Source organism: Pelobates fuscus, chromosome 2 (genome assembly GCF_036172605.1).
Source record: "Pelobates fuscus isolate aPelFus1 chromosome 2, aPelFus1.pri, whole genome shotgun sequence".
NCBI classification, from domain to species: domain Eukaryota; kingdom Metazoa; phylum Chordata; class Amphibia; order Anura; family Pelobatidae; genus Pelobates; species Pelobates fuscus.
In genome coordinates this window covers 360,684,471-360,707,874 of record NC_086318.1, presented here as the reverse complement: position 1 = coordinate 360,707,874, position 23,404 = coordinate 360,684,471, and the positions used below count along the sequence as shown (strand labels likewise).

Below are 23,404 nucleotides of genomic sequence, written 5' to 3'. Positions count from 1 at the left end.
GCAATATGCAATGTCAATCTGCAGTTGCTAAGGCCAGTAAGGTTTTGTCATGTATGAATAGGGGCATAAATTCTTGGGATGAAAATATAATTTTGCCTCTTTATAAATTGCTGGTAAGAGCACACCTTGAATATGCTGTGCAATTTTGGGCACCTGTTCTAAAGAAGGATATCATGGCACTAGAAAAAGTGCAGAGATGAGCTACAAAATTAATAAAAGGAATGAAGCATTTTACTTACGAAGAAAAGAGGGTACCGTATATACTCGAGTATAAGCCGAGTTTTTCAGCACAATTTTTGTGCTGAAAAACCCCAACTCGGCTTATACTCGAGTCAATGTCTGTATTATGGCAATTTACATTGCCATAATACAGACAATGGGGCTGTGGGGGCTGCAGAGAGCTCTTACTTACCTTTCCTGCAGCTCCTGTCAGCTCCCTCCTCCTCTGCGCCGGTCCGTTCAGCACCTCTGTCAGCTCCCAGTGTAAGTCTTGCGAGAGCCGCAGGGTCATAGTGCGGCTCTCGCGAGACTTACAGTGTGAGCTGACAGAGGTGCTGACCTGACCGGCGCGGAGGAGGAGGGAGCTGACAGGAGCTGCAGGAGAGGTAAGTAAACTCTCTGCCAGCCCCCCTCCTACACAGTGCCCATCCACTGGACCACCAGGGAGTGAGAGCCAGGGAGGGGGGACGAAAAAAAAACAAATAAACATTTAAATAATAATAAAATTAAAATAAAATAATATTTTAATAATAATAATTTAAAAAAATATTAAAATAATTAAAAAATAATAATAAAAATGCCCACCCCCCACCAAGGCTCTGCAACACACACACACACACACACACACACACACACTGCATCACACACACTCACACTGCATTCATATACACACACTGCACTCATACACACACACACTGCACTCATACACACACTGCATTCATACACACACACTGCATTCATTATATACACACACTGTAAATAAATATTAAATTAATATAATTTTTTTAGGATCTAATTTTATTTAGAAATTTACCAGTAGCTGCTGCATTTCCCACCCTAGTCTTATACTCGAGTCAATAAGTTTTCCCAGTTTTTTGGGGTAAAATTAGGGGCCTCGGCTTATATTCGGGTCGGCTTATACTCGAGTATATACGGTATATGATAGCATTATACAAATATATTCGGGGCCAGTACAAACCATTTTCTGGAATTCTATTCATAAACAGGGCTACACATAGGACACAAGGTCACGCATTTAGGCTGGAAGAAAGGAGATTTTTTTTTTTTTTTTTTTCGTGCATAGATTGACACTGTGTACAGTACTCCAAGTGAGGTCTCACCAGTGTTCTGTACAATGGCATGAGCACTTCCCTCTTTCTACTGCTAATACCTCTCCCTATACAACCAAGCATTCTGCTAGCATTTCCTGCTGCTCTATTACATTGTCTGCCTACCTTTAAGTCATCAGAAATAATCACCCCTAAATCCCTTTCCTCAGATGTTGAGGTTAGGACTCTATAGAGGAAAGGGATTTAGGGGTGATTATTTCTGATGACTGGACCGGCGGGGGTCATCCCGGTCCTCGCTGGGGACGATCACCCCCACACCACGGCCAGCACAAGCGACAATGCCTAAAGCGAGACGAAGCGGCCCGGGCCCAAACAAGATGCCGGCACAGACACAGTCTACAAGGAACCGCACACTCAACAAGCCTCCCAAGCGCACGGGGGAGTTCTATGACAGGCTATGTGCCAGTCTGTGGACTGATCTTCACACCCGGCGACAGGCCTTCAAGAGGGCGATAAAAGAGGTGGCGGCATGGATCCGCCCGGCAACACGGCGCCAAATAAGAGGGAATCCCCCTCGAGCCTCCAAAACTGTCCCTCGACAGAGCAGAAACCAGAGACCTGCACGGAGGGCAATAGCGCCAGGTCCCAGAGGCGCCAGCACCCACACCCTCATGCCTCAGAAGGTGACTCGCCAACAAGCACGACCTGTTCGCCCCTCAGCGGCTCCAACAACTCACATCAAGCAGAGCGCTGCCCCACACGCGATAACCCATAGTGCCGGCCGCGACACTGACAGGGAGACGGCAAAGCACCACGCCAGCTGGAGACACAGGCGGAGGTCCCCCCCACAGCCCAAGGGAGGGAGAGCATGGACTATTGGGCGACAGGAAGAATGTAATGTTATATACCTTTAACCCTGGGAGTACCGGGGAATGTTATTTGCATGACTAGCTTAGTTTACTCACTAACTACTACTAACTACTACTAATGAAACACAACTTGTTGTTCTCATGTTAAAAAAATAAAAATAAAAATGTGCCTGTATTATATGCCACTCCTTGAAATGCTATGATTATGCCTGCGGTTGCTATCGTGGCACTGCAAGCCCGTATGTTACTTAAATGCACATGCAAAAATAAAGAATATAAAAAAAAAAATATATATATATATATATATATATATATATATAAGGCATATGTGAGGGGTCAAGGCGGGCTTAGTGGGCCCGTGTGGTGACAGTGCAGCAGTAGTGAAGTTACAAGATGCCTTAGCTATGTCATGCCCCATAATTACATGTTGCGGCAGGCCTGCTGGTTATGTGATATGGTGTATGTTGGGGTATTATGGTTACTGTATTGGTGAACATTGGAACTGGCTGATTTGCATCGTTATTCCTGTATGGCCATCAAATGTGTAGGAAGGCTCACGTGGGTAGGAGAACAGACAACAATACAAAAGCAAAAAAAGAAACCTCAAGAATAAAAAAAACACTAAAGTCCCTTCAGGGTATGCAAATCCCCAGTCTGTGTAGTTTTGGGGGAATCTTGTGGCCACGGGCAAACATGGACTCGCGGGTTACCGGACGGGATGTGTGGCGTTGTACAGTTCCCGTTGCACATTATACGAGGTAAGTCCTGCTTCAGGTGGTGGCCTCTGTATATGGATCCGCTGAACAAACTCTCGTGCATTTGCGGAGTATGTTCCTTGCGTGCTGGTTTGTCCTGCTGGTGGTATCGCCGGAGCCAACGGTTCTACGGGAAGACCAAGTAATTCCAGTGTCCCAGTGGCTTCTTGCATGTTGTTTATTACATGTTTGGTGCCTCCCTTGTCTATGGTGAGGGTACGGCCTGGTCCCCAGCGGTACCGGATTTGATGTAGGCGCAGGAGAGCTGTGAATGGGTTCATGGATCTCCGCCATGCCAGTGTCCCGCCTGATAAATATGTATAGAAGGAGAGGGTCATTCCCTCAAAGGGGTATGTGGACTGACCTCTGACGACCTCTAGGACCGCTTTCTTGTCTCGAAACGATTGGAACTGGAGAATTAAATCGCCTGACGTGGCATGTGGGGCCTTCGCCGGTCTTGGTATGCGAAATATGTCCTCTAGGATGATTGCTTTTGCTGCCTTTGGGTTTAACAGCTCTGTGAGTAGTCTCCTGATGAAATGTGGGAGTTCGGCCTCTAGGACGGAGTCCGCGACTCCCCGCAACTTTATGTTATTCCTGCGAGTCCTATCTTCGTGGGCGGCGATTTGTAGCTCGTGTTGCCGGGTTTTCTGTTGCATTTTGGAGTTCCGCAATCTGATTAGTGTGGCCTTCAGAGGTGGTCTCCACAGCCCCCAGCCTGTTAGTAATGCCTTTAATGTCCTCTCTGAGCAGTGCCACATCATCCGCGATTTTTTTATGGTGGTCTGCCATAAGTGCCCCAATGTACTCACGATATTATACTTCCTTTTAATTTTTACTTCAATTAAAGCAGAGAGCACAATATATTTTATCTTTTTATTTTCGGCCGGAACCAACGTTGGGCCACTGTACTACAAGCTGACACTCCATATATCCTTGAGTGGGGATCATTCCACTTCACGCACTTCATACCAGAGCTGGATTTTAGCTCTGAAAATTGTGAGTAATATTTATATATTCTTACATTTTCATTTATACCTACATACTGTACCATTGGATTTCCTTTCTCTCTGTTCTTCTTCCCTTATGGCACACTGAAAAATAGTATCTACATTTGAGACGAATCACCGTTGTCCTACAAGAAGTTCCCGTATTATGGACTATTATTCTGGACTTTATCTGTAATTATTTTTGCTTATTATTTATACATAAATATTCTGTATTAAAGGCGCACCCTTTTTTCTTGCTTTTGTTGTTCTATTCCTACCTATAGGAGATTGGAGGGTACTCCCTTATTTATAGGTGTGCTGCCTATTTATATCTATTACATACTTTCATACTCGTGGCATTTTTAGCGCTGATCCAATTTTGACTTTTTGCAATTTGATAAATACTTGCAAAAACATAACATAAAGGGATATAATTTCTAATTAGTGGGGTAATACCTGCTTGAGCCAAGGAGACATCTGACTGCTATTTTGGGGTCAAGAAGGAATTTTTTCCAAGTTTGTTGCAAAATTGGAAGTGCTTTTTTGCCTTCTTTTGGATCAACAGCAAAAACATATGTGAGGAAGGCTGAACTCGATGGACGCAAGTCTCTTTTCAGCTATTTAACTATGTAACTTCCTTTAAACATAGAATATCTGCTTTTTAATTTTAGTGCCTGGGTGTGTGCTTATTTTTAAATGGGTTTTGAGAGCTTGTCAAATTTGTCCTCGGGCAAAACAAATTATAATATACAACTGTTTAAGGATTATTACTTGCATTAATGGAAGCCAGAAAAGCATTTTTATTACACGAAGTCAACTGTGTGTGCATAAACACTTAAATTAGCTTTTAATAACAAAAGGCAATCTAAGCAGAATGTTAATTAGACAGCAATGATCCTTAAGGAGATTAATTATATATCAGGATTTTCAGATCTGTAACCTGCAGGTAAGTCTTTGTTGGAATTTACAGATGTATGGCAGGAGTGGGCAGGATTACATATAGATGATTAGTATAAAGCAATTAATGAAAATTAATGCAAGTATTTTTAAATAAGTTGTGAACAGCTGTTGGGTCTGTGCTGGACTCAAATAGTGTCTGTTCTCAATAATGTATTAAGGCCGTAAGCTTGTCATTGCACTGTAAGCCAGTTTGAGCAGTTTGTCTGTACATTTAAAGGAACACTATAGTCACCGAAATTACTTTAGCTAAATAAAGCAGTTTTAGTGTATAGATCATTCCCCTGCAATTTCACTGCTCAATTCACTGTCATTTAGGAGTTAAATCACTTTGTTTCTGTTTATGCAGCCCTAGCCACACCTCCTCTGGCTATGATTGACAGAGCCTGCATGAAAAAAAACAAAAACTGGTTTCACTTTAAAACAGATGTAATTTACCTTAAATAATTGTATATCAATCTCTAAATTGAACTTTAATCACATACAGGAGGCTCTTACATCGTCTAGCAAGCTATTAACATAGCAGGGGATAAGAAAATCTTAATAAACAGAACTTGCAATAAAGAAAGCCTAAATAGGGCTCTCTTTACAGGAAGTGTTTATGGAAGGCTGTGCAAGTCACATGTAGGGAGGTGTGACTAGGGTTCATAAACAAAGGGATTTAACTCCTAAATTGCAGAGGATTGAGCAGTGAGGCTGCAGGTGCATGTTTTATACACCAAAACTGCTTCATTAAGCTAAAGTTGTTCAGGTGACTATACTGTCCCTTTAATGCAACCCATTAGCACCCTGGGGACTTTTTAAACTAGTTGCAATCTCTTGTCACACAGATTAAAGTTAGAGACAAGGTACTTCTAGAGGAGGGAGGCAAGAAAAGTTGCTGTAAATGTAGGTTTTGGACCTTGGCTGCTATCCTAGTGATTAAATAGGAAAATTGTAGGTTATGTAAACTACAGTTCAGAATTTAGTAAATAAACTTTTTTTTTTAGAGAGAGAGATTTTGATCCCTGCAGAAGATTTAGATGTTTTGTGCAGATTTTTCAGTCATACATTCGCTTTTTTTTAAATCTTGCACTCCCTCTCATCCTTAAACAGTGGTGGAACTAATGTACATAGTGTACAAGAGGAAGTTTTTGGGTTCACCCACCTTTTTGCCTGGCTATTTACTAATATCCTAATCATCACATTCCAGCAATAACCCGACAGTCAAATCTCCTTTTCAATTTACTCCTTCACTATCCCTGAATATTATTCCCCTCGCTACCCAATTTAGATCTCCACATTGACAAATTAGAACCCCTGTTTCCCAGGTTCTGGGATTTGAAAAGCAGGTTAGTTGTTGACGGGCCTTGGACTGTGTAACTAAATTGCAAAAGCAGAGTGAGAGAGAGAGGAGGAAGCAGTATAGCTACTATTTGTGAATGCGTCACAAAGTGACTTTTTTTTGCAAAATACATAAAATTAAAATACAGAGAAATCCAAATCCATTCAGCCACATTAATTGCAGCATGCAGTAACAGCGGCACAATGGGTTTCGACCAAGATGTGACTTTGTTAAGCGCAAGGTACAACTTCAGTATCCTTCTGTATTAATAGTTCCTTTAACCAATCCATGAAGTTCATATATGGTGCCCTGAGTCCCCACTTCCGGCTTATAGCGATAATGTGGTGCATTTGTGGTGCATTTCCGGTTGGTAGATGCCAACCGAATTCTGAGACTCAGATGCCATTTTCATTCCAAGCAAATGTTGATAATACAGGGAGTGCAGAATTATTAGGCAAGTTGTATTTTTGAGGATTAATTTTATTATTGAACAACAACCATGTTCTCAATGAACCCAAAACACTCATTAATATCAAAGCTGAATATTTTTGGAAGTAGTTTTTAGTTTGTTTTTAGTTATAGCTATTTTAGGGGGATATCTGTGTGTGCAGGTGACTATTACTGTGCATAATTATTAGGCAACTTAACAAAAAACAAATATATACCCATTTCAATTATTTATTTTTTACGAGTGAAACCAATATAACATCTCAACATTCACAAATATACATTTCTGACATTCAAAAACATAACAAAAACAAATCAGTGACCAATATAGCCACCTTTCTTTGCAAGGACACTCAAAAGCCTGCCATCCATGGATTCTGTCAGTGTTTTGATCTGTTCACCATCAACATTGCGTGCAGCAGCAACCACAGCCTCCCAGACACTGTTCAGAGAGGTGTACTGTTTTCCCTCCTTGTAAATCTCACATTTGATGATGGACCACAGGTTCTCAATGGGGTTCAGATCAGGTGAACAAGGAGGCCATGTCATTAGATTTTCTTCTTTTATACCCTTTCTTGCCAGCCACGCTGTGGAGTACTTGGACGCGTGTGATGGAGCATTGTCCTGCATGAAAATCATGTTTTTCTTGAAGGATGCAGACTTCTTCCTGTACCACTGCTTGAAGAAGGTGTCTTCCAGAAACTGGGAGTTGAGCTTGACTCCATCCTCAACCCGAAAAGGCCCCACAAGCTCATCTTTGATGATACCAGCCCAAACCAGTACTCCACCTCCACCTTGCTGGCGTCTGAGTCGGACTGGAGCTCTCTGCCCTTTACCAATCCATCCATCTGGCCCATCAAGACTCACTCTCATTTCATCAGTCCATAAAACCTTAGAAAAATCAGTCTTGAGATATTTCTTGGCCCAGTCTTGATGTTTCAGCTTGTGTGTCTTGTTCAGTGGTGGTCGTCTTTCAGCCTTTCTTACCTTGGCCATGTCTCTGAGTATTGCACACCTTGTGCTTTCGGGCACTCCAGTGATGTTGCAGCTCTGAAATATGGCCAAACTGGTGGCAAGTGGCATCTTGGCAGCTGCACGCTTGACTTTTCTCAGTTTATGGGCAGTTATTTTGCGCCTTGGTTTCTCCACACGCTTCTTGCGACCCTGTTGACTATTTTGAATGAAACGCTTGATTGTTTGATGATCACGCTTCAAAAGCTTTGCAATTTTAAGAGTGCTGCATCCCTCTGCAAGATATCTCACTATTTTTGACTTTTCTGAGCCTGTCAAGTCTTTCTTTTGACCCATTTTGCCAAAGGAAAGGAAGTTGCCTAATAATTATGCACACCTGATATAGGGTGTTGATGTAATTAGACCACACCCCTTCTCATTACAGAGATGCACATCACCTAATATGCTTAATTGGTAGTAGGCGTTCAAACCTATACAGCTTGGAGTAAGACAACATGCATAAAAAGGATGATGTGGTCAAAATACTCATTTGCCTAATAATTCTGCACACAGTGTAAAGTCCACATTCATTATTCTTTACCAATACACCCTTTATCAAATGTAATAAAAGCATAACATTAATATATCTTCAATACAGCCAGGCTTTTAGAAGAAATCTTAATAAATATAGAAATTCATTAAAAAGCAAACCCATAGAAAACATCTTCACTCAAATCTTTTCTTAAAATATGGCAAAGTTTTGCAAATATTTAGTTTTTAAAGGCCAACATTGCTAGAATAATTTAAAATTAAGGGGACATGCATCAGTGATTTTTTTTTTTAAACTAGCAAGCAAACACTTTTACACAAATATACATACTAAAATAGAGCAAGAAAAGTTGAAAAGTATATAAATACAGTTTTTGTTGTTGTTGTAATAAACGTTTATAAACGTATTAAAAACTTTGCCAGTTTCCTTTTTCCGGCACACCTCTAAGCTAGGGGAGTTCATTCAGCCTCCTCCCTGCCTCTTACCCACCTCTCACTCACCTACTAATGCATCCATCTGAGTATCACGTGAACAACACTAGCCACGTATGAGAAACGATTTGCAAGCTTATAACCTTTGTTAACATAAGAGCAAAGGGTGCTGAGAGACAGGGAAACAATAATAAACACTAATAACACTCGTACTTGGGAAATAAAATGACATGATCATTGATGATGTTGATCTTCCAATTGCACGTGTGCTTTTCCAGCATTTCTAGGGACTGCACACTGACGCGTAGATAAATGCTTCCCCCCAGATGGGATTGGAGAGTGCTTGAATAAGAAGATGAAATTATGAAACAAATTCATATTTACCTTCTTTTTGAGCCTGCAAAATGAGACAAATATTTAATTCAAAGCTAAAGTTTTTGAATGAGACAGTTGTCTCAAAGTGATGCATGTCTCTTTAAAGGAATTTGAGAATAATCTGAACAAATGCTCCCTTTCCCTCTATATTTTAATAAATGTTAGCTTGTGCTGCCGATGAGACAAATCATACTTCAAATTGTTGTTAGCTTGCCTAAAAGATTATTTGTGGGGGGGCGTGGCCTGGACGAGCATGGTGCAGGACGCTCAGTAAATCAGCTCCGCACCCCTGGCCGAAACTAAGCCTAAAAACAGCATTTGCACGGGTACTAATGGTCCGAACAAAGAAGCACCTAGCCCCGGAGACATCGGGGGTTAACTCCCCAAGACGATACACGGGTCCGATGGACGATTTTGTTGCAACACCGTCGGACTCCGGGGAGCCGCAGCATGCGGCCAAGATGGCGCCCACATCCCCAAGCTCCGAGAGCGCAGGAGATATGCGGACGGGAGACACCCAGGCAAGTGATTTTGCCCTCATTAGAACTGAACTCACCCGGATCTCTGCTAACATGCTCTCCAAAGCCGACAGGGGAGCCATAGTCCAGGAACTCCGCACAGCGCTACGGGAGGAACTGGCAGGCCTCCGCACAGACCTCACAACACTAGAACACCGTCTCGAAATGGAGACGGCTGTGCAAGGTAGCGAAGATCAACACAGGGCCACAGAAGTAGCAGTGACTAGGCAAGGTAACATGCTCCTCGCCATCCGCAGGCAGGTGGAAGACCTAGAGAACAGAAGCAGACGCAATAACATCAGGGTCCGCGGCCTGCCAGAAACAGGTACTGAACCGCTCCACACCTCACTGAACGATCTCTTCCGGCAGATCCTGGGAGCACAAGCCCCAGCCACCATACATTTTGAGCGGGCACATAGAGCCCTGGGACCAGCAAGACAAGATGGAAACCCACGAGACGTGGTCTGTTGCATAGCCACGCCAGGACTCCGAGACACCATAATGGCGGCCGCGAGAGTGCTCCCTGCCATTAACTACCAAGGGTCCGTAATTTCTTTATATCAGGACTTATCTAGCCTAACGCTCGATGCCAGGAGAGCCCTCCGCCCTGTGACGAGCGCACTACGAGAAAAGAGAATTCAATATCGCTGGGGGTTCCCCTTTAGCCTGCAGGCGAGGCATGGCAACGCTTGGCTCACGGCCCGCTGGCCAGAAGAGGTCCCGAGACTCCAACGGACGCTGGGCCTACCTCAAGTAAGGGTTCGAAACTGGATCCTCGACGAGGCTACAGCCACCAGGAGAGACCCATTGGCTCCTGTTCGAGTTCCCGACACTGCGCCTGGCCGCCTAGAGCAACCGCAACGGAGAGGGGGCCCGGAAGGCCCTGAGGAGTAACTTGGTTGGACTATGGTCGGAACATGGGGACTGGTGAGTGCACACGGTGATTTGGGGGAGAGAGGGGCCCTGCCAGGATAGGGAATAGCTGAGGATTGCTAAGGGGACAGGGGACTCTTTGCTGGACACTTGGGGAGGGGGAGAGGGATTGGGAGGCCAAACCCTGAGATTCAAAGCGTGGGCCTGTCATGAAGTGAAGGGTCAGTGTAAAGAACGACCTTACTAGAGGGCTGTACCCACTGACCGTGCCAAAGCCAGCAGCCATAGTATGGGGCTCTTATACCAATAATAGGCCCTTTTGGGTGGGGGTCCGCAGGGTGGTGGAAGGACAGACATTGTTTTGTGAGACTAGGGATTGAGGGCATGCAAGGCGCCTAGATATCCCGGCACCAAATAGACAATCCCGGCAGCATGAACGTGTAGAGCTGACGGATGTCCAGACCACCTCTGTTAAAGGATGAACACCCCCTCACCTTCCTAGCTGTCCACGGTCATTCATCCACATAAGGACCCCTGCTTTTACCAAATGTTGTTGGGGTACGATGGGTGGGATACGGAGACTTAGGGGAGGGAGGGCGGAGGGGGCTAAGCCTACTAATGTTGTTACTGATATTAATGTTTTTGTCATAGCGTTCAGAAAAGCCCATTGGCCCACTTCAGTAGCCCTTGAATGTATATAGGACCCCCTGCCACACATAGACAGTTTGGGAGAGGTGGAGACGCTGGGCATAGGAGTGTAAAACCGTACTAGCCCCCGGTCTCTCCGGGTAACCCCGGATATCGCCCCGTGCAGACTCCGGACAGTGGCGGTCCCAGACATCCCCCCAACCGATGACAGGGAAGTGCATCTTACCCCCGACAGGGGTCACAACGCTGAGGGAGACAGGAAATACTCAGAGGACGGACTGACAAGGTTAACTAAAGCATGTAATAGATACACCGACCGTCCCCCTCACCACTCCCAGACAGAGGGTGATCCCCCCCCAGCTAAATGAAGACCTGGTGGGCGGACTCGGCCCCCGGGCACTGTTAGTCTCTCACCCCCCTCCGACTGAACCGACTATAAAACGCTCTATAAGACCACATGCCTCCCGTGTCACTCACGCTCCCTCGGCCAGGGGGGCTGGACACTGAACACTTACCCTTGATATCCGACACTAGTGTTATTTACACCCTGATAGACAGGGCTGAGAACCTCGTAGTTGGATACCTTAGTCCATAGACAGACACTGTAATAACACCTAAGAGGTATATACCGACACATACCATAAACGATAACTGAATACTGCACCAGAGCCTAAAGGGCTGAGTTCCCCATAGACGGGCACCCCCTAACACTGGTGGGTGCAAGTAGGACTCTACATCCTCAGAGATCCCGCACGACACCGCCACCACAGGTGCCAAGTCACTGTGAACCTGCGTCGAGCAGATCACACTCCTTCCCTCTCCCCCCCTCCTGGTCCTCCCATTCCCCCTCTCGCCCCGGGAGCCATGGGGACGGGGTTCGCCCCCGCCCCCCTCCGTATTTGGTCGAGCAATACCCGGGGCTTAAACATCCCAGAAAGGAGGTCTCATCTCTTGCGCTCCCTGTGGGCAGAACGGGTGTCAGTGGCGCTCCTCCAAGAGACCCACTTTCGAGGCCCAGACGGACCAAGCTTGAAGGACGCGAGGTACCCGGTGGGGTTCTTCGCAAACCATCAAACAGCCAAGAAGGCTGGGGTCGCGATCCTGTTCGCTAGTACGATTCCGTTCGAATGCTCGGCAACCAAAGCAGACGCAATGGGGCGATATTTATTCATAAAGGGCACGATTGCGGACAGCACCTACACCTTCGCTAGCATCTATGCACCCAACGCCCGACAATCTAGTTTCCTCCGCAAAACGATACGCAAACTTGAACTATTCCGGGAAGGTTTCCTTATTGTAGCTGGCGACCTGAATGCCGCCTTGGAGCCGAGACTAGACACCTCAAAGGGTACGAGTTCCCTCCCGTCTCGAGACCTCCACGCAATCCGAAAGGCACTCCAGGACTCAGGACTTATGGACAGCTGGAGGGTCCTACATCCGGACGAGAAGGACTTCACCTACTACTCGACAGCGCATAAGTCATATAGCAGGCTGGACTACATCTGCGTTGCCAGAGAACTACTGCCTCTGCTGCTAACGGCTGAGATACGACCCATGGGATGGTCGGACCACTCCCCAATAACAGCAACAATCAAATCCCCCCTATTCCGACCGAGGGAGCGCCAATGGCGGTTGAACGAATCCGTCCTCAATGATGACCTGGTCACAACAGAGCTACGTACGACGTTGACAAAATTCTTCGAGGAGAATGATACCCCGGAAATTCCAGCATTAACAATATGGGAAACCCATAAATGCGTAATCCGAGGAGAGCTGATCAGAATCTGTACACATAGGCAGAAGCTACAGCGACAACGAGTTGTGGACCTGACTTCGCGGATCGCGGCCCTGGAAACTACACATAAGAACACCCAATCAGAGGAGAACTACAAGGCACTACTAGATGCCAGGAGCGCACTGAGGGACATCCTACAACAGAAACTTCAATTCACGATCCGCAAATTGCATCGCTTCTTCTATGAGTACTCAAGTAAATGCGGTCGACTCTTGGCCCGGATGCTGCAAAAGCAACGTCGTAAGTGCCACATCACGAAAATACAACACAGAACCCAAGGTGTAACCCAGCTCCCAGATAAGATCACAGAGGCATTCCACAGCTTCTATAGTGACCTGTATAATTTACCGCCTAAAGGTGGGGAAAGGGACCACCACCGGCAGGATGAACGTATAAGTAGCTACCTGCAGCGCCACATCACGGAAACCCTAAGCGAGGAGATGGCGGCCAGTCTGGAAGCGCCGATCTCTCTCGACGAACTCCAAGCTGCATTGAAGGGCTCTAAACTGAACAAGGCTCCTGGCCCGGACGGGCTACCACTCCGCTACTTCAAAGAATTCGGGGAGGTGCTCTTGCCCAAACTTCTCATAGGCCTCAACTCATACTGGACGGTGACACTCTACCCAGAGATGCCCTCACGGCAACAATTGCGGTAATCCACAAGGAGGGTAAGGACCCCACTAATTGCGCAAGCTACCGGCCAATCTCGCTCCTGAATGCGGATTTAAAACTCTTCACGAAAATCCTAGCGACTCGAATGAAAGGAGTGGTGCCTGCTTTAGTCCACCCAGACCAGGTGGGGTTCATCCCAGGAAGGGAGGCGAGAGACAATACCACACGGGCCCTAAATGTCATTCACGCTCCAGACTGAAGGTCCTCCTCCTTTCCACCGACGCGGAAAAGGCCTTTGACCGGGTGGACTGGCGTTTCATGTTGGCAACTCTCCGAGCGATGGGCTTTGGCCCCCACCTCATAACGTGGATATCATCGCTATATACGATACCCTCCGCTAGGATACGGGTTAATGGCGCTCTGTCTGAACCAGTACAAATCCACAATGGAACGAGACAGGGGTGCCCACTGTCCCCCCTCCTGTTTGCCCTCTCCCTGGAGCCGTTCCTGGGGGCGGTCAGACGGGATGGGGGTATTAGGGGGTATACCCTGGGTGGTCAGGAGCATAAGGTAGCCGCATACGCGGACGATATGTTATTCTTCGTCAGCGAACCCCTGGCCACCCTCCCGAATCTCCTGAGGGCCTTTGCTGAATACGGACAGGTATCTAATATGAAGCTGAACACAGATAAATCGGAGGCCCTGCCCGTTACGACTGGAGAGGGAATGACTACACATCTCAAGACTCAATACGCATTCAAGTGGTGCCCCGTTAAAATCAAGTACCTGGGGATCTGGCTGACCACTGACCTGACTCGGATGTATGCCCACAACTTCGAACCCATGATCCACAGACTACGGTCGGACATGGTGCACTGGTCGGGCCTGTGTATTTCCTGGTTTGGCCGGATGAACGCAATAAAAATGAATCTTCTACCGCGACTACTGTACCTGTTCCAGGCCATCCCTATAGGCATACCACAGATTTTTTTCCGATCAATGGACACAGCCATTACCAAGTTTGTGTGGCAATCAAAGACTCCCAGACTGAAGAGACTACACCTCCGACTGCCCAAGGCTCAAGGGGGTGTGGGGCTCCCCTCACTCTTCGACTACTACAGGGCAACCCACCTCCAACGCATAGTAGATTGGCATGTACCCAACTCCGATAAGCGATGGATACAAATGGAGAGGGCTCAGATGGCTGGAACGCTCCCGGCCGCAACTTGGCTTGGGGACCCCCTCGCCAGTGAACACCTACGTGGCCACCCGCTCGTTGGGGCGACCTTCCGAACCTGGGATCGTATCAGGATCACTCTCACGCTGACCACCACCCCAGGCCCGCTGACGCCGATAACGCATAACCCGGAACTAGCGGGAGGACTCTCACCACAGGACATCGCGACCTTCGGACTCTCGGATTGGACGTACATGCGACAATGGTGCGAAGGGGAAGAGCTGAAACAACTAATGGATTTGATGCCGGAACGTACCCCTACAGGCCTCGATAGGTTCAGGTACTTCCAAACTAAGACCTACTACCTAGCCCAACAGGGGAGGCGACTATTCCATAGACCCCTCACAGAATTTGAACGAATCTGCACGAAACGCACACATCTGTGTAGAGGAATCTCGAACCTCTATGCAATGCTTCTGTCGTCGCAACAGCCGCTACGCCTCAATCATATAACGCGCTGGGAAGAGAGCACGGGGGTGAAGCTGTCGGACCCGCAATGGACCAAAATCCACGTCTTAACACACCAGAGCTCCCTGTGCTCCAAACAGCAGGAGCTCAATTTTAAACTGCTGACCAACTGGTACAGAACCCCAGCAAGGATTCACAGGATGATACCAACGGTCCCCGCGACTTGCTGGCGCTGTGGGGAAGAAGACGGCACGGACCTACACATCTGGTGGTCCTGTAGGCTCATAGTCCCGTACTGGCAACAAACCCACCAGCGGATCGCGAACATCATAGACCCGGATCTCCTGTTTCAACCGCTCCCGATGCTCCTACACCACACGCCGATCTCCATATCGAAATACAAAAAATCACTGACTAAACATCTACTGAACGCTGCTAAATCTCTCATTCCTATGAAATGGAGGACAGCGATGACACCCTCCCCACAGGAATGGATGGCCAAAGTGGAGGAGATCCGCGGGATGGAACAGCTGGTAGTTGGGGTAAATGTTGCCCATTGGCTTACAGTGAAGATAGGTTGAGCGACAATAAGGGATATTAGACCCCTTCGATCTGACTGGGAACCCGCGGTGCGCTCGGCTGGATGCTTGGGGGGATATGGGGACGATCCCTCGCCCGCCTTCGCCTCGGGGTGAGAACTCCCTCCCCTCCCGACCCCCCCTCCCCCATCCCACCTCCTGTACCTACACGTCTACACACGCCACGGTTAGCCAGAACCGCAATAGCCTACAACTTTACACGTTGCTTAGATCCTCACACTCCACGGTCCAAAATACACTAGACTAAGGCTGCACCGCTAGCTCGGACTCATGATTGGCATATACAGATGGACGAGGGCGCACTGGCTGAAACGGAGAGGCATGCTGAGGTCTCGGACCCCGAGGTCCGCGGATACTCTGTAGACTGATAAGTATGACTGCCCCACAAGGACTCCACGCGTCCGAAAACTTGACAGTGACCCACCAGACGTATGACTACCCCCACAGAAACCTACACCAGACAACTTCAGTCCTAGGAGACGCTCTGACCTAGATTCCCATCCCCATGGGAACTTAGCCACCACTGCATAAGTAAAGGACGGAGACGGAAGACATTGTGACAAGACCAGACTTACCCATGACAAATACACCGGTAGCAGAAGCGGTATTCTTCAAACCCCTGAGTTTTGGAACCAATTTATAATATATGTTTGTATTGTTGTACTTATACCGATAATACCTATTGCTTGATGCCGAATTCATGTTATTATCCTGTACGTCAGGACAACGTGTTACCTTTCCCACGCAAACACAATCTCTGAGCAAAGATTGCAGCCCTTTCAACGTTAGCATAGGGGTAAAGGGCCCATCCTAGCAGGTATCTCTGTCAAAGGAACAAGCTATAAAAAGATAACTGCACATGGAGGTCGGAGACAGGGATTTGCAAGGCCTAATCTGAATATCAGCCCTTTCACCAAGATAGAACGGGCACTGGAAGCGGACCCTACAGGTCGAGATGTTTAGGGGTAACTGTGAGACGTGGTTAGTTGGGAAAACCCTACCTCAGTTAGTCAAGCCGAGCCTGTAATAGGGAATATCACATACGACTGCTGTTCAAGAGATTTATGTCAATAGGCACATACAGTGGGACACGATGAATATCGGGACTGAATATATACCTGTTCAATGCTGACGAAGTTAACCCTGTTTAATGTATAACGTGAATTAACATGTATACCCCTACCCCTTTCTCTTTTTTTTTCTGTACCCCTTGAAAATCTCTTAATAAAGAAAGATTGACTATAAAAGATTATTTGTGAATCAGCAACCTTCTGGATGCATTTGATCCTCATTTAGTTTAAAATTGGTGCTTTCTACATATTCCAGATCCCATATTTTGTATAGGGTTTTGAAGCAAAAAGTCCTGATTTTAAAGCAGTCACCTGCTGATTGTTGCAAATGTGGTTAGGCCGCTCAAAGTCTTACCGGAGTTAGCTTTAGTAAATATGAGAATTGTCATTCGGCCAGTGAGTAACCCGGTTTGACTCAGCGATTAAACCCTGAGCACCCAGTCATGGCTGTTATATGTATGTTGGGTCTGTACATTGAGAAAAGCTCAATAGAGAGACATTGTAACCAAACTATTAATAGCAACAAAGCTGCATGAGGGATGGAGCAACTGCCACCCGACCACGTATCAACAAGCTCGGTCACTGGTTCAGAGATCAGTTTCTGACATGAAACATGCTGGCCAGTAATGCTCATGTAATACAGCCCAATGAAATCCTAGCTGTCGTTTGCTTTTCCCTAGCAGATACTAAGCAGCTGTGCTTCAGATAAGGGAGGGCATAGTAAGAAAGTGTGCGTGCTTGTGGGTGAACTGCATGTGTTGTGGAACGTCCAGGTGCCGCAAGTAAACAGAAACACACTATCAGCTGTCTAGACGGCAAGGCACAGGAAATTTCTGAGTAGTTCTGCTATGACAACTAATCACTTCTCCCTCTGCAGTGCCCAGAGCCTCCAATATTTATATAGGAGCTAAAAAAAAAAAAGGAACTGGCTGAGCGAGTTGCTGTCAACCTTATTGTCAGCATATATGTTGGGTTTTTTTTTACCTATAGGCGTGCACTTATGAAAATTAAATCACTAATCTCCTTGTGCAAGCATTATCTATGATTCAGTTTTTGTTTACTAAGGGGAGGAGGTAAGGGGGGGCAGGCATTTTACAGCAGCATTGTTTGCTTTGGAACATTGTAGTTAGAGTTATTGTAGATTGAATGTTGCAAGGCTATCATCCATGCTAATGAATGCAGTATAATATATATATATATAATACAATTTTATTTTCTCACCCCTCCTAGGGGGTATGTTTATTCCTCATTCTCAGGTCCTCTACCAGAGGCCTGGGAGTTTGAGGGTTCTGCGCAGTATCTTAGCTGTTCCTAGAACTGCACAGTGAGGGGCAAAAGTATTTGATCCTCTGCTGATTTTGTGCATTGACAAAGAAATGATCAGTGTATAATTTTCATGATAGGTGCATTTTAACAGTGAGAGACAGAATAACAAAACAAAAAATACAGAAAAACACAGGTCAAAAAAGTTACAAATTGATTTGCATGTCAATGAGTGAAATAGTAATTTGACCCTTTCGACTTGGTGGCAAAACCATTGTTGGCAATCACAGAGGTCAGACGTTTCTTGTAGTTGGCCACCAGGTTTGCACACATCTAAGGAGGGATTTTGTCCCACTCCTCTTTGCAGACCCTCTCCGAGTCATTAAGGTTTCGAGGCTGACGTTTGGCAACTCAAACCTTTAGCTCCGTCCACAGATTTTAAATGGGATTAAGGTCTGGAGACTGGCTAGGCCACTCCAGGACCTTAATGTGCTTCTTCTTGAGCCACTCCTTTGTTGCCTTGGCTGTGTGTTTTGGGTCATTGTCATGCTGGAAGACCCATCCACGACCCATCTTCTTAGCCAAGATTTGACAGTATACGGTCCATCGTCCCTTTGATGCGGTGCAGTTGTCCTGTCCCCTTAGCAGAAAAACACCCCCAAAGCATAATGTTTCCACCTCCATGTTTGACGGTGGGGATGGTGTTCTTGGGGTCATAGGCAGCATTCCTCCTCCTCCAAACACGGCGAGTTGAGTTGATGTCAAAGAGCTCAACTTAGTCTTATCTGACCACAACACTTTCACCCAGTTCTCCTCTGAATCATACAGATTTTCATTGACAAACTTCAGACGGGCCTGTACATGTGCTTTCTTGAGCACGGGGACCTTGCAGGCGCTGCAAGATTTCAGTCCTTCACGGCGTAGTGTGTTACCAATTATTTTCTTGGTGACTATGGTGCCAGCTGCCTTTAGATCATTAACAAGATCATCCTGTGTAGTTCTGGGCTGACTCCTCACTGTTCTCATTATCATGTATCACTGTTGTCACCTTCTCACCAAGCTGGTTGGCTATGGTCTTGTAGCTCATCCAGCCTTGTGTAGGTCTGCAATCTTGTCTCTGACATCCTTGGACAGCTCTTTGGTCTTGGCCATGGTGGAGAGTTTGGAATCTGATTGATTGATTGATTGCTTCTGTGGACAGGTGTCTTTTATACAGGTAACGAGCTGAGATTAGGAGCGCTCCCTTTAAGAGAGTGCTTCTAATCTTAGCTCGTTACCTGTATAAAAGACACCTGGGAGACAGAAATCTTGCTGATTGATAGGGAATCAAATACTTATTTCACTCATTGACATGCAAATCAATTTATAACTTTTTTTGACATGTGTTTTTCTGGATTTTTTTTTATTATTCTGTCTCTCACTGTTAAAATACACCTACCATTAAAATTATAGACTGATCATTTCTTTGTCAGTGGGCAAACGTTCAAAATCAGCAGGGGATCAAATACTTCTCCCCTCACTGTATATATATATATATTTATATATATATATGTATTTTTTTAAAGTAAATGTATTTATTTTATTCAAAATGTTAGTTCGTGCGCATACATGCACAAAGTGAAGCTCACTACACATAAGCTCACTGACACATTCACAAGTTCACTCACAGACACAGAAGTTTACTATTTAAAAATCATTACACACACATTTACCCACAGACATTCAAGCTTACTATAGAAAAATCACTAAACACTGCTCACTACACACACATACCAAGCTTACTACATAAAGCCCATTAACATATACCAGCTCACTACAAACATCTAACTACACACAAATTCACACAGCTCACTATAGACAGCTCACTGACAAATACACACAAGGTCACTACACACAGCTTGCTACACACACACAAGATCACAAGATCACTACAGACAGCTCACTAAGCTTACTAAACACTCAAGCTCACTACACACAAGCTCACTAACACACACTCACTACACACACATTTACTGACACACGAAAGCTCACTAAACACACACTCGCTACACACACTCACTGATACACACACACTCACTGATACACACAAGCTCACTGACACACACACAAGCTTATTAAACACAATCTTGCTAAGCACACACTCTCACTAAACACACACTGACTCACACAAGCTTACTAAACACAAGCTCACTGACACACACAAGCTCAATAAACACAAGCTCACTGACATACACACCCACACACAAGCTCACTACACACACAAGTTCACTAACACACACAAGCTCAGTAAACACAAGCTCACTGACACACACACACAAGCTCACTGACACAAACACCTCACTAAGCACAAGCTCACAGATACACACACAAGCTCACCACGCACAAACCCACTAAATACAAGCTCACTGACACACACAAGCTCACTAAACACAAGCTCATTGACACACACAAGCTCACTAAACACAAGCTCACTAACACATTCACAAGTTCACTCACAGACACAGAAGTTTACTATTTAAAAATCATTACACACATTTACCTACAGACATTCAAGCTTACTATAAAAAAAATCACTAAACACTGCTCACTACACACACATACCAAGCTTATAAATAATAAAGCTCATTAACATATACCAGTTCACTACAAACATCTAACTACACACAAACTCACACAGCTCAATATAGACAGCTCACTGACAAATACACACAAGCTCACTACACACAGCTTGCTACACACACACAAGATCACAAGATCACTACAGACAAGCTCACTAAACAAAAGCTCACTGACACTCATATGCCACCTACCTAGAGATTATTGCTGACCACATACACCCCTTCATGGCAATGGTGTTCCTAAATGGCTTTGGCCAAAAAATGTTCAGGAAAGGTCTAAGGGACATGACAACAAATTCAAGGTATTGTAACGGGTGCCAAATTCCTCGGATTTCAACCCAATTGAGCATCTGTTGGATGTGCTGGAACAACAAATACGATCATGCAGGCTCCACCTCGCAACTTACTTTAGTAGAAATAACTTTTTATTGCAAACAAATTGTCATGGGTTTCTTGCCACATAATGCTTCTATTTTTATAAAAGTCAATAACAGGTACATTCATTAAAAGAACACTTCAAAGACATAAAGTGCTTCAGCTTAATGTGTGAAGTGTGTCCTCTCTTTTTATAAAAAGCACTGATTTCAATAGAAATAGAAATCGGCAATTTAAAAATAAACCTTGTTACACCCCCAGGCTGTCAATCAGACAACATGTCCTGCTACTTCCTGGTTGTTTAGCTTAGTGGAACTAAACTTAAGAGGCAGGCAATTGCTCAAAGCACCTGGCTTGCAAAAACGTCTCATTGAGTTTTAATATAGGTTATTGAGAAATCTGTGATTAGACAGCCACAAAATATTTGTGCTGGTCAGAAGCACTCAAAGGAAACGTACAAAACAAATTACATAGTTTCTTTGGGACATTATATACTCAATTGTTATTCATTGGAGTGTCCCTTTAATGATCTATGAGTTATGATACATAATCTAGCTGGAAACTACTAGTCTGTCACCAATCATTTTGCTAATCCACTAGAATAATTTGGCAGTAACAGTAGCCCCAGCCGTTGGAAATTAAAGGGTCACTGCAAGCACCATGACCACTTCAGTGATTTTAAGTGTTCATGGTTCTCTGAGTCAGTATGCAGAGATGTAGCCCAGTGCTGACAGAGGTATAACACCACCTCTGGCTGCGCCATTTGCCAGCCTGGAGCGAGGCTGGGTAATGTTAAATTTGTGACTATTAACTACACCTAGCATACTGGCAACAGGCAAACAATGATTTTGAGGGAGGGTGGGGGAGCGTGGAACATGCCAGTAAGGGTTTCTCTAACCAAAAACAGTATTTTACTAAACCATTTCTGGATGCAGTAACCCTTTAACCCCTTAAGGACACATGACATGTGTGACGTGTCATGATTCCCTTTTATTCCAGAAGTTTGGTCCTTAAGGGGTTAAACAAAACCCCAAAGTTAATGGAAGCTATATAGTAGCCTAACTAATCCGTGCATAATATATCGGTTGGCAAGCCATTTTATTTCACCTACAACAAGCAGCTATATGAATCTCCAAGATGGTAACCGCAGTTACCTAAACCTTCTGGGCCCAGATAAAGCCCTTCTACTGGATACAAAGTGAAAGTCTACATCTTGTTATTCCTTCCTGTCTGTAGTACTTCAATCTGAAAGCCCAGGAGGACAAGGCACTGTGGTATACCAACACCTGTTCTGTTGTGGTAATAATGTAATTAATTTCACATGAAATACAGTGAATCATATTCAACACATCAGTCAATTGTGTACTTCTTATTAGAAAAATAAGAAATAATCAAGTTTATTTTTTTACATTTTTTTGTACAAGTCAAAGTTCATAAAACAAGCTAAATAATAATGAAAGAGTTCCGGGAAGAGAGAATGTTTGCTTTACATTAGTTGTTAGTTTTGTATGTAATACATTTAGAATAAATGTATTTGGGCCTGCATCTTTCACTTCACTTGGTTCTAGTAGAATTCTGTGTGCTCACTGTGTACATATCTCAGACTGCTCCTCTGTACACCTGGCATATGCGTGATTTGATGTCACATGGGCATGCAAACTGAAACCCAGTATAATACCATGCAAAGCATTTCAGTACCACGGTATTCCGTCTGCTTCTGGTGTGAATTTACTTGCGATTTACTGCTGAAACAGTTGTAAGCTGCTAAATTTTATCCCAGTAGATTTCATGTTTTTTAAATACAGAAGGTAAGAAGGAACTTGATCACTTTTATAAAAAATATACCACAATAAAGTATTTTTAAAGAAAAACACTTATGTAATACCTCGAAAACAAATATACGAATTACTTTTTTTAATGAAACTGTTTTACTGGCAGTACATCTAAATTTATTTCAACACTCCTGCTTCCAAAACTGTGTAATCTGCTCCGGCCTTGTCTAAAATGAATCCCTTCATTTACGAGGAGAGAGAAAACTCAGGTGGTAAAATTTTCTCTACGTAAAGATAATAAGTGATTGGCATACATTTAATTGCACATTTTCAGCAACTGCTTGTTTTAACTCTTTACGTACTGGGGGAGTGCTAGCTTAGGGGGCAAGAACTGTTTGTTCTAGCTATGACACAGCATTGCTTGTTTAGTCATGTGATATTTTCCCCGATGGAATTTGTATAATCACCATGTGTCATATAACTTACACAATCACCTGTTCCTACTGCGTTTAGCTGGGGCTTGGCCTTGTTCCTGTATTGCGTAAATCTAGCTGCACGTTGCTCTGGTAACAAGTGAAGAGACATGAAGTCTGAGGGACGTTATTAATATTTGGTCCATCCTGTACAGTTAGTACTATAGATGATGGCAAATCTTTGACATTCCTATTAGGGAGGATCC

General features: G+C 44.9%; 1 long non-coding RNA gene across 1 annotated transcript in view; it reads left to right on the top strand.

The window, feature by feature from the left end:
• Positions 1-23,404, top strand: part of LOC134587360 (uncharacterized) — a 748,302-nt gene that overhangs the window by 444,091 nt on the left and 280,807 nt on the right. The gene's annotated exons all lie outside the window — the stretch shown is intronic.